Source organism: Tursiops truncatus, chromosome 5, assembly GCF_011762595.2.
Source record: "Tursiops truncatus isolate mTurTru1 chromosome 5, mTurTru1.mat.Y, whole genome shotgun sequence".
In the NCBI taxonomy this organism is placed as follows: domain Eukaryota; kingdom Metazoa; phylum Chordata; class Mammalia; order Artiodactyla; family Delphinidae; genus Tursiops; species Tursiops truncatus.
Genome location: NC_047038.1, coordinates 59,457,749 through 59,470,599, shown reverse-complemented (window position 1 = coordinate 59,470,599; position 12,851 = coordinate 59,457,749). Strand labels below are relative to the sequence as shown.

The 12,851-nt window shown below is 37.4% G+C and overlaps 1 long non-coding RNA gene across 1 annotated transcript in view; it reads left to right on the top strand.

Annotated features, from left to right (window-relative positions):
• Window positions 1-9,369, top strand: part of LOC141278688 (uncharacterized) — a 74,689-nt gene extending 65,320 nt beyond the window's left edge. Inside the window, exon 3 of the long non-coding RNA XR_012331729.1 lies at window positions 9,316-9,369. This is a non-coding gene — a long non-coding RNA (uncharacterized lncRNA). The remainder of the gene's footprint in view (window positions 1-9,315) is intronic.
• The last annotated feature ends 3,482 nt before the right edge of the window (window positions 9,370-12,851 follow it).

Genomic DNA, 12,851 nt, shown 5'->3' with positions numbered 1-12,851 from the left:
TAGAGCACAAACAGGTTAGAAAATTTGATAAGGACACAAAAATAGAAGCTAACTGAACCAAAATTCAACCTCAGTCCATGTAGCTCCAAAGTCCATTCTTTGTTCCACTATGATATGCTGCTTCTAGCCATTTTTCTCCACTTTCAATTCTCGACATTGATAAGCAATAATACTTTCATAATGATAACATTTAAAAATGGATAGTGTTCTCATACCCAGAAAAACAAAGTATATGTGGGACTTCCCTGGTGGTCAGTGGTTAAGACTTGGCCTTCCAATGCAGGGAGGTGTGGGTTCGATCCCTGGTTGGGGAACTAAGATCCCACATGCATTGCAGCCAAAAAAAAAAAACATAAACAGTATTGTAACCAATTCAATAAAGACTTTAAAAATGATCCACATCCCCAAAAAAAAAAAAACTTAAAAAAAAAGCATATGTAAAACAAGTCATTTTAAAGCCAGTTTAAGTAGTACAAATTTCTCACATAACCTCACCCAAGAGGATGATGAAAAGATGCTAATGTTTTATTTTGGCATAAAACATCTAAGTGCCTTTTACTACTATTGCATACTCATATAAAAAGCATGCTTATTCTTCTTTTTATTTTTTGATAATACAGAGGAAGAGAGTATATTTCTAAGTGTTATAAATTCATCTAGAGCAATTTAGGTGAAATAAAAATCAATCTAAATCAAGTCTTTTACTTATAGAAGAAAATGAGGAAAACAAGCCCAGAAGGAATTTTCCTAAAGCCTCCATTAATTTCGAACAATCTGAAATATCACCCAAGTGTTATCAAGTAAATTTAAGCTTTAGGACTTATGTTTTCTCTGCTCTTTTCTGCTTATCTCCCTGCCCCCCATAAATAGTAGGCAATAATGCCATTTCCTATTTATAAAATTTCTGGAAAAGCCTGATCTAGTGTATAGTCTCAGATAAAACTGGAATAGCTAAAGCACTCTGAATATTTCTCCAAAATAGTTGAACTGCTTATTAAAGGAGTAACAAGAATGAAAATACTATATATGAATATATATACATATATACATGCATATATACTCAAATTCACAGATATATATATATCTATATTCACATATATACATATGTATTTATAAACACTCGAACAGAAAAAGTATACTATGTGGAACAGTAGTTAAAAACATAAATTCTGAAGCCAGAATGCCTGCCTACATCTTAATCTTGCCTTTCCCCATTTCCATCTATGTGAACTTTTCCAAGTGATTTAATTAGTCTTTATTCAATTTCCTAATCTATAAAATGGGAGTAATAATAATAAGATATAATAAACACCTCGTGATATTTTAGGAAGTAAATATGTTCATGTACATAAAGTGCAGATTTACTGAAGACAATGCTAGCAAATAATATGCTCTATATACTCATTAGGAATATATTTCTGTATAAACTGAGGGAAAACACACATATGTATATAGGTGTTTGTATTTTGTGTGTAGGTATGTGTGAATTCGTATGCATGCAGTGGAGACTCAGGTACAACAGAAAACAACTTGATTTATACCTTCTACTTCCTGTTCAAACTACTTTGAACATCCATTCCTCTTTGTCCTTGGATAAATTTAAGGCATATTCCTTGGCTTGTCTTACAACTCTCAGGGAATAAAAAAATGTTCACATGACTTCAAGTTCAAACAGACTTATTTTAATCAAGTGTTCAGAACCTTGGAAGTTCAGAACTCTAAACTTAAAACCTCTCTCATTCCATAGCTCTTGACTACTTCAGTGTGGAGGAGCCTGTGAGGGGAAGAGTTCAGAGTAAGCTCCTTCCCTCTTTCCAGTGCTATGGTCTTCTCCCAATTGAGAGACTGCCTCTGACTGACCAGGATGCAGTGGTGAGGTGAGATAAGCAGTGGTCGGAGGAGGTAGGCAGGGATATTATAAAGAGCAGCTGTGGTAAACAGCCAGCTTCATTCTGCTGGGAGCACTTCTGTGCTGCCTTGGAGAAAACCTCTGCTTACTCCGGTTCTCTCATAGACAGTGACTGTGCTACGTGCCTCCTGGTATGTCACTCAGAAATGTCCTTTCTCAATTTCTGAGGATTCAACTATGTTCCTCTTCCTCTATATTTGAAAGTCTTTTGCCTTTCCGGTGACTTTTATGACACATTGGTTAAATATTCCAGGTTTACTACATCAATGAGAAGCATGCAACTTTAATACCTGATCATTGTGAGTGGAGTTATTTTTGAATCAGTGCATTCTGTTCCACTGTCTCAAGACATTCAAGCCAGTCTCTTGTTCTTTGGAATGAAAAGGTGTGAGTGAGCCACATACCAAATACTGTGTTCTCCAAGTTCCAGTGGATATATACAAGCTCTCCATGTTGTCCCCACCAGGCTTGCCATAAAAAGAAAGTACCCCCATCCCTTCCTTGCAGGGGCTTAGTAAGATCTGTAGCTCATCAAAGACTCTCTCAAAGGAAAATTCCAACCTCTTTCGTGATTGCTTGAGTCTTTACTGGACTGGATTTAAGGGAAGTATAGGTAGCTATGGGTCTCACAAGTGGTTAACACATTGTACGTATGCAAATATTGTTCGATCCGTCTTTTTGGAAATTTGAGGTAACTTGTCACCTATGCTTTTGTTCTTGCATTTTGTGTGTCACTGAACGTCAGCCATAAGATATTACATTTTAATGTCCTATTATATATTCTTGTATTTATATACACACAAACACTCACATGTGTCTAAAAGAGAAATATTAAAGCATCAGTAATCTGAAAAATATAGATAGATAAGGAGAGAAGAAAGGGTTGATAAAAATATAGAGAAAATTGGGTTATTTTTAATGGATTTTTTCATTGTAAGAAACAATCATTTAGATTAGAAGTAAAAAAATAAGTGCCAAATTAATTGTGAAGATACAACTAATATCCCCTAGGTCAGTCCAAAAATACCAAAAAGAAACCAGATAGCTGTCAATTATGGGTGTTTGCATATAATTGAAAATACCTGTAATTAGGATGTAAAAAGGACAATTTTATTAAAATTTCAAAACCAATAATTTCTACTTTAATTTATTATTCTATTTTTTCTCTTTCTCCCACCTTCTCTCCCATCTGCCTACCTGTTCACTTATCTATCCATCATCTCTTCTATCACCATGCTGGAAACCATTGAGAGAAATAAATACGACCCACCCACAGGGATAAAAGTCCTCATTTTATAGCACTATTTAAAGGCTTCTAGAGATTTATACATATTACCTCATTAATCTTCACAATATCCTGTGAGGTGTGTAGGTGGAAATTATTTCTCATTTTATAGATGGATAAAATAAGGTACTGTAAACTTACCAAAAAGACTTACATAGCAACAAAATACAGGAAACCAAATGAGATAAGCCTTTGAAAATATAGACTAATAGCTGTCTAACTTTGTTTTAGAAGTTAATTTTATGTGTTGGAGCCTATTCAGAAGTTCTTTAAAGGTTGATAAAATTAGAGGCATTCTCTCAATATTCTTGGAATATGCTAATAAATGGGGAATCTCATAAAATATGATAAATGTTCATAAAAATAGCAATTGATAATGTAGATTGAGCACTTATGCTGTGGCAGAAGCTTCCTGCATCATCAGTTTTAGACTCACAACAACCCTACAGTTCTGATTCTCTATTGCAGCATAACAAATTATTCCCAAATTTTGCAGCTGAAGATGACTTTTATGATTTCACACAACTTCTGAGTTCAGAAAACCAGGAGGGGCTTAGTTGGATGATTCTACCTCTGGTGTCTCTAAGAGGTTACAGTAAAACTGTTGACTGGGGCTGCATTTTCATCTGAAAGCTCAACTGGAGGAGAACCTGTTTCTAAACTAACTCACTTTATTGACATAACTCAGTTTCTGAAAGGTTGTTGAACTGAGTGGCTATTAGCTACTGGCTTCCCCCAGTTCCTTGCCACATGGGTCTCTATATAGGCGACAACACCTTTCACTTTTCTGAGATCTTTACAAAGGATTTTACAGTCACAATCTCAGCCTCATCTTTGGACTGAGTTCTTCTGGCATTGCTCTAAATTTTATCTTTTCTCATAAGCCATTTCTAAGTTTTATCATTGGCTGCCGTCTAGAGAGGCTGAGAATTTTCAAAATCATCGAGTTCTGGCTCCATCATGTTTAACAGTCTCAGTTTATCTCTTTGCTGTCACATTTTAGTATAATCAACAGGAAGAGAGTAGGTGGCACCTTCAACATTCTGGCTGAAAATCTGCTTACCTTCCAGTGTATATATGAAGTACATTTTTTACTTTCCACATGTATTAGTTTGCTAGGGATGCCATAACAAATTACAATAGATTGGATCACTTAAAAGAGGAAATTTATTTTCTCACAATTCTGGAGGCTAGAAGTCTGAGATCAAGGTGTTAGCAAGGTCGGTTTCTTCTGTAGCCCCTGTCCTTGGCTAGTAGATGGCCGTCTTCTTCTAGTGTCTTTCACGTCATGCTTGTTCTGTGTCTGCTTCTGTCCTAATCTCCTCTTTTCATAAGGACACCAGTCATGTTGGATTAGGTCACTCATATGACCTCGTTTTACCTGAATTACCTCTTTAAAAACCCTATGCCCAAATACAGTCACATTCTTTTGTAACATTCTAATATTAGGACTTCAACATATGAATTGGTGGGGGGACATAATTCAGCCCATAACATTCTGCCATCCCCCCAAAATTTATGTCCTTCTCACATGCAAAATACGTTCACCTTATTCTAACAGCCAAAATAATCTTAATACATTCTAACATCGGCTCTAAATCCAAAATCTCATCTAAATACATATAAATCAGGTGTAGGTGAGACTACAGGTATGATTCATCCTGAGGCAAAATTCCTCTCAGAGGATTTATCTGCTTCTAGAACACAGTGGTAAAACTGGCATAGGGCAAATAGTCCCATTACAAAAGGGAGAAATTTGGGGAATTCCCTGGCAGTCTAGTGGTTAGGACTCCACGCTTGTTTTTTTTTAAATTAATTAATTAATTTTTGGCTGTGTTGGGTCTTCGTTTCTGTGCGAGGGCTTTCTCTAGTTGCGGCGAGCGGAGGGCACTCTTCATCGCAGTGGGCGGGCCTCTCACTATTGCGGCCTCTCTTGTTGCGGAGCACAGGCTCCAGACGCACAGGCTCAGCAGCTGTGGCTCACGGGCCCAGTTGCTCCGCGGCATGTGGGATCTTCCCAGGCCAGGGCTCGAACCCGTGTCCCCTGCATTGGCAGGCAGATTCTCAACCACTGCGCCACCAGGGAAGCCCTAGGACTCCACACTTATACCGCCAAGGGCCAGGGTTCAGTCCCTGGTCAGGAAACTAAGATCCCGCAAGCCATGCAGCATGGCCAAAAAAAAAAAAAAAAAAAAGGAAATCTGAAAAATTGGAAAGAAGAAAGGGATGATATGTTGTCCCAAGCGAGTCTGAAATCTAGCAAGGCAAATCCCATTATTTTTTTTTTATATTTTTATTGGGGTATAATTGATTTACAATGTTTTGTTAGTTTCAGGTGTACAGCAAAGTGAATCCATTATACATATACATATATTCACTCTTCTTTAGCTTCTTTTCCCGTGTAGGACATTATTGAGTATTGAGTAGAGTTCCCTGTGCTATACAGTAGGTCCTTATTAGTCATCTATTCTGTATACAGTAGTGTGTATGTGTCAATCCCAATCTCCCAATTTATCCCTTACCCCTGGAAACCATAAGTTTGTTTCTTATATCTGTAACTCTATTTCTGTTTTGTAGATAAGTTCATTTGTAGCATTTTTTTAGATTCCACATTTAAGCTATATCATATGATATTTGTCTCTCTCTGTCATTGGATTTTACAGCTCAAGAATAATCCTCTTGCTTTATCCTCTGTGCCCAGTGGGAAGGCAGCTCCGTATCTTCCATATCCACCTGCCTGGTGACCCCACACCCTCCCTTGGCAGCTGCTTCTCCTCCTTAGCTCTGGAAGGTAGCCCTGACCCCTTAAACCTGAGTGGCCACCCTGACCCCTTTAGAACTAGGGAGAGGAGCCCCACCTTCCAGGTCTGTACCCAGTGGACCTGTGGTGGTAGTAGAAGCCTGCCAAACTTGGTACTGCCTTCAGCATCATTCTCTCCTTTGCTTGAGGGATAATACATACTTACAGCTGGATAGCTCTATTAGCACATCCTGTAGAATCCTAGAAATCTGACAGATTACTTTCATTTTGTCCTATCTCTGTCTCCTTCAGTCCAAGCTGACAACTGTTTTTGCTGGTATAACCTCAACTCTACTCTTAGGTTCTGCTAAGATGGCTGATTGGATCCATAAATCACATGCCTGTAATTTCTTTAGCAAATGTTCTTTGGCCATGCCCTCAGTATTCTCTCAAGAGAGTGCTTTCTCATTTTTTACAATATGCATAGGCTGAGAATTTTCGAAATCTTCAAGTTTTGCTTCTTTATTTGCTTAACAATTTCTTCAATTTATCCCATAAGCAACCAGGTGAAAAATGGCTGTACCTTCAACACTTAGACATTTTTTCAGATAAATATCCAAATTCATCAGTTACAAGTTCTACTTTCCATAAAACACTAGAACACAATTTGGTCAAGTTCTTTGCCCCTTTGTAACAAGAATTGCCTTTCCTTCAGTTTCAAACAATGTGTTCCTCATTTTCATCTGAGCTCTCACCAGAAGCACCCTTGAAGTTCATATTTCTACCAGTATTCTGTTCATGATGATATATGTATAACCAACTCTAAGATGATAGAAACTTTCTCTACAGCTCTCCTCTGTCTGAGCTCTCAACAAAATTGCCTTTAATATCCATATTTTTACCAACAATCTCTGAAAGGCAGTCTAGTCTTTTTCTAACATGCACCTCAAAACTCTCCCAGCCTCTACCCAAAACTCAGTTTCAAAACCGCTTTCACATTTTTAGGTATTTGTTACAAAAGCACTCTACTTATTGGTATGAAAATTGGTGTTAGTTTGCTACAGCTGCCAAAACAAAGTACTATAGACTAAGTGACTTAAACAAAAGAAATGAATTTTCTCACAGTTCTGGAGGCTAGAAGTCCAAGATAAGTTGTTGCAGGTTTAGTTTCTTCTAAGGCCTTCTCCTTGGCTTGTAGATGCCTCCTTCTCTCTGTATCTTCTGTGCTGCCTGTGTCCTAATCTCTTCTTATACGGACACCAGCCTATCAGATTACAGCCCACTCATGTGATCTCCTTTACCTCTTTAAAGGTCCTATCTCCAAACATATTCAAACTCTGAGGTACTGGGGATTGTGACTTCAACATATGAATTCTGGGAGGACACAATTCAGTCCATAACATCTCATAACTACAGCATAGTGTTGATAAACCAATATTACATGACAAGGATCCTCCTTCCTACAACGACACTGCTATGTTAATATTATGGTTTAACCATCGTACATGCTTACACAAGCAGTGGTAAGAATTGAAACTTGAAAGCAAATGGTTTTAATTTTGGAAAACTTAAAAATGACTTCTCTATCTAAAATAGCCTGGTGATTCCAATTTTGATACAGAGTAAGGGGAAAGATACAAAGACAGAAGAAAGAAAAAGCAGCCCTGCATAAATTAGGAATATATGCAGTAAAATCACTCTATACCTAACATAATATTTTTCTTAGAAGAATGATAGATGATTGTGAAGAAAAATATATAAAATAGAAAAATATAAAAGTAATAAAATTTTCTACACACTATACATCTGGACTATATTTTATTGTTATCTTTCATATACAGTACTCTTGGTGTTATATTTTTCTATAAATATGACTATACCCATGCGTTTATTAATGTGTACTTGCAGAATCTATAACTGCATATGTAGTTCATTAGTTACTATCTAGCAACCATATTTACACATTTTACTCTTTGGAAGACTGGAAGTATTGGAAAGAGAAAAGAAAGTTAAACCAAAAAATTTAAAGTTCAAATTAATGAGAGAGTGCTGAGGGGATATGTATGATTGTGTGTATGATAAATTGAGAACAAAATGAAATTTAAAAATAGATATTAAAATTACAAGGAATATTGGCACTGCTCTAGTTCAACTCCTTACCTAGAATACGAGCTTGTTTTTCTTTATAATTATACCATTTTAATATTAATACTACCTTGATTCCAAATTCATCTTTTTCTACATACTATAAAGTTCTCAGTCCTTGGAAATCATCAGTTTGATTTTTTAAATAAACATCTTTTAAAAGAAGTATTAGATTTAGAGAATTATTGCAAATGTATTATAGAGAGATCCCATATACCCCACACCCAATTTACCCTATTATTAACATTTTCTATTACTAGGATGTATTTGTCAAAACCAGTGAACCAATATTGACATACTATTATTAATTAAAGTCAATTCTTTATTCAGTTTTCCTGTGATCTCATCCAGGATACCACATTACATTTAGTCATCAAGTTTCCTCAGCCTCTGCTCGGTTGTGACTGTTTCTTAGGCTTTCCTTGTTTTGTTTTTTTTTTTGCCCTTGACAATTTTGAGGATTACTGGTTAGGTATTTTAACATTTCATAGCATGTCCCTCTATTAGAATTTGTCTGATATTTTTCTCATGATTAAATTTGAATAATATATTTTGGAAAAGAAGAATACAGAGCTGAAGTGCTATTCTGAACCCATCATAGCAAAGGCACATGCTATCAATGTGACTTGTCACTGTTGATGTTAACCTAATCACCTAGCTTGGGGAATTGTTGTTTCTCCACTATAAAACAACCCCTTTTCTCCTCCCTGACCTTACTGTCCTCTCTGGAAGAAAGTCTCTATGCACAGCCCATACTAAGGAGTGGGGAACTGTGCTCCACCTCCTTCAGGGCAGAGTATTTACAGAAATTATTTGCAGTTTATCTGCGTGGGAGAGATCCCCGCTATTTATTTATTCAAGCATTTATTTGTATCAGCCTAGACTCATGGAGATTTATTTTATACTTTTGGTTATAATCTAATACTCTGTTAAACATGTTTTTAATTTTATGTATTCTGATGTTTTGGCATCTGGGGCCCTACTGACCCTGAAGAGACTATCCCTCCTGGGGTTAGCCAATTTCTACCTATAATAAACAGCTCACCCTTAAATGCACCTTCAATGCATACCAACCAATCTAGACGCCATACCTCCTTTTGGGGACCCTTACATGCCAGGCTACTTTCCACCTGCCCTAATCACCCCTGACAACTAAGGACAGCCCCTATGCTGCAGAGCCCACTGAAATGATTCAGACTAGGCTGTTGACATTGCCTTTCCTCTTCCTTCCTGCAGAAACCATAGTAAAAGCTCTTGACCGATATTCCCCCAACATCCCTGCCTCCTGACCAACTCTGGTGCTTCGCATGCACGACAGGAGCCTTTGCCTTGGAATCTGTGAGTATCTGTGTGTGCCTTTGTTTATAATAATTTTATATCTTCTTGATAATTTGACCCCTTAATCAATTTATCAATTAACCTTCTTTAAAAGTTTTTTTTTAATTTATTTATTTAATTTAATTTATTTTTAGTTGTGTTGGATCTTTGTTGCTGCGTGCGGCCTTTCTCTAGTGGCGGCAAGCGGGGGCTACTCTTCGTTGCGGCACCCGGGCATCTCATTGCGGTGGCTTCTCTTGTTGCGGAGGCTTCTCTTGTTGCAGAGCCTGGGCTCCAGGTTCACAGCCTCGGTAGTTGAGGCGCATGGACTTAGTTGCTCCTTAGCATGTAGGATCTTCCCAGACCAAGGCTTCCCAGACCGTGTCCCCTGCATCCACAGGTGGATTCTTAACCACTGAGCCAACAGGGAAGCCCTATCTACAAGTTTTGACATAAAGTATGTTTTAGATTTTTTGTTTCTGATATTAGAATAGCCACCTCAGCTCTTTTTTGGTTCCTACTTGGGTGAAATATTTTTCTTCCTTTCTTTTGTTTTCAACTTATTTGTATCTCTGGATCTAAAGTAACTCTTTAGACAGAAAATAGAGTTACAGAAAGAATATAGATCATATATTTTATCCATTCTTCAAGACTCTGTCTTTTAATTGAGGAGTGTAATTCATTCATAATTAAAGTGATTACTGATAAGAAAAGACTTACTTCTACCATTTTGCTATTTTCTATATGTCATATATTTTTTGTTCCTCAATTCCTCCAATACTCCCTTCTTTTTGGCTTATTGTACTTTTCCTAGTGCACTTTTTGGATTACCTCCAAATTTCCTTTTCTATACATTTTTTAGTTATTTTCTTGGATCCTGGGAATTGTAGTTAATATCCTAAATTTCTAACAACCTAGTTTGAGTTGATACCAAGATAGCTTCATTAACAAACAAAACTGCTCCTCCCCAGGCCTTAACTTTTGATGAGACACTATCACCAGAACTTTTCTTGCTTTTTAAAGCATAGTTTCCCCGTTCTTTGAATATATTTATAATAGCAGCTTTGATGCCTTTGTCTGTTAAACCCAACATCTTGGTCCTCTCACGGGCAGTTTCTGCTTCCTATTTTTCTTCCTGTGTGTGGGTCATACTGTCCTGTTTCTTTGTATGTTTTATATATAACTTTTTGCTGTTAGAAACTGAACATTTTAGATAATATAGTTTAACAAATCTGGATAGTGATTTCTCTCCCTCCTCACCAGAACTTGTTTTAGTTGTGGTCTGTTTATTTGTTAGTGATTTGACTAGACTATTTTAGTGAAGCTCTTTCCCTGCACTGTGAAACCTCTGATGCTGCTCCTTGGAGGGCACATCCTTAGATGTGCTCAGAGTTAACCTGGGATGCCAACAATTTTGGAAGAGCTCTCCTTGGCTTTCTCTTTTCCTGATCTCTCTGTTAATTGTCTGCCTAATTTGCTTTCCACCCAGCTATTAGGATCCACTAATTGCATGCTGATTGCTGTATTGTTTTCAACAAGTCCTTATGGCATAAACTGCTCTGGAGTCTAATCCAATTAAATGGGAGCAGGGGTAGTTTTTGCCGGTGGTCTTTGAGGTTCCTTCCGACCTCTGAAGTCTCTTCTTAGCTTTCTCTTTCTCCAATTCTCTCTGGTGAAAATGAACTATGTTTTACCTTGCTGCTTTTAAACAAAAGGAACTATTGTTTTAAAGACTGCCTTTAAGCTTGAACTTCATCATACTTTTTTTTTTTTTAAACTAAGTTATTTTTGAACTTTGAGAGCTTTGGGTCTCTTTGTTCTCATAGATTTCCTCATCCCAAGAAAAAAGAATCTCTAAGCTACTAAACAGGTAATTGGAAGGAATGATAGCCTCTGGTCTTCTCAGCTTGTTTCTATTTTTATAGAACCACTGCCTTATTAGCAACCTGATGTGAGGGAGATTGGGGCTTCAGAATTTTCAGCCTGTCAAACCTGGGGTATATTTGTAGCAGATGAGTGGGACTGGGTAGAGAGTACCCAACATTTCCTCACACTCACCAGAAAGAAATAGAAATGCTCACATCCTTCCTCCCCTCTATATGAAATAGTGTATTCCTCTTATTGGGAGCTGAATAGAGAGGGAGCCTAATCTTGGTCACACCTACCCAGAGTGACTCTTTATGCTAAACTGGGGGTGGGGTGGGAAAGGTAGAGAGCAGTGCATGGCTGGATCACATAGACTCTAACTGTTCTTATCAAGTTTTAGTAGATTTTCTTGAATAAATGTTTATTTGCTTTATACTCTTAGGACTTTAAAATGTTTCTTTACATTCTTCATCAGTTGCACTAGTTTCACCAAGAGTGGGTACATGGAGCTCTTCAGACTCCCATCCCAGAAATGAAAGCCAACCAAGGTTTTTAACTGTTGAAAGTGGAAGGAAAACGTCTTCCCTCATTGAAGGTATTTCCTTTCATGTGAAAGGAGATGCTTTACCATAGCGTTCCCCCAGGGGAGGCAATGAGAATGGGAGCTGAAAATGCCTTGCCTCTCTTTCTCTTGGGAGGAACCTACCAACAGAAATTGCCTATTTCCTTTTGCACCTAAATGACATATATCTGAAAAGAGCCATCTCTGCTCAACTAAATTAGCTGCAAAACTTCAAGATCTGCAAGTTTAAATTATTGGTTTACAAACTTGGAGAAATAGAAAAAGTAAAATTTTAGGACAGAAAAGTAATACTGACTGAAGCTTCTGGCTTTGCTAGAGTGAGTGGATTTAAATTTGGGATGCACTTAAAGGATGCTACAAAACGCAGGTCTTTAACTTGCTAACTTTTTTGTTTGTTTGCATTTAGTGGTTTACAGATAAATTGTGTAGCTTCTTGACATTAGGTAACAGGAGAGAACAACATGTGTTATTAGCACAAACTCAAAGGAGGTGTCAGGGTGTTTTGAATGTTAACATTCAAGCTTGACCTTGAATTGGATGGCTGCAAATGAACTCTACAAACACTACAGAAGAGATGTTCTAGGCTCCAGTTTTTGGTAGCAAACATAGATTGGCAGTGCAAAGCAGAAAGAGTTATTCATAGATTTTGAATATCCAGGAAGGAAAAGAAGGGATTTAAATATCATCTCGTGCCCGAGGCTTAAGACCACTCCACAATTCTAAGTCTATGATATAGCAGAAGTGTCACAAAAGGCACTGACTGAGAGGAAAGAATGGAAAGAAATGTTCCCCCCTTCTAGCTGTGGTAATCCATCATGACAAATCATGTTCTTCCTGTGGGTTTTCTCCCATTTGAATCAAAGTTCAGTGGTCATGGATCCTGGATAACCGACCTAAACTCTGTGACTTCTCGGTGAGAAACAAATTAAGAATATTTTCTTTCTTCCCTCCTTCTCTCAGATAACACTGAATTTCTGCTAGAGTCTTTGTTAGCACCTGGGATTTG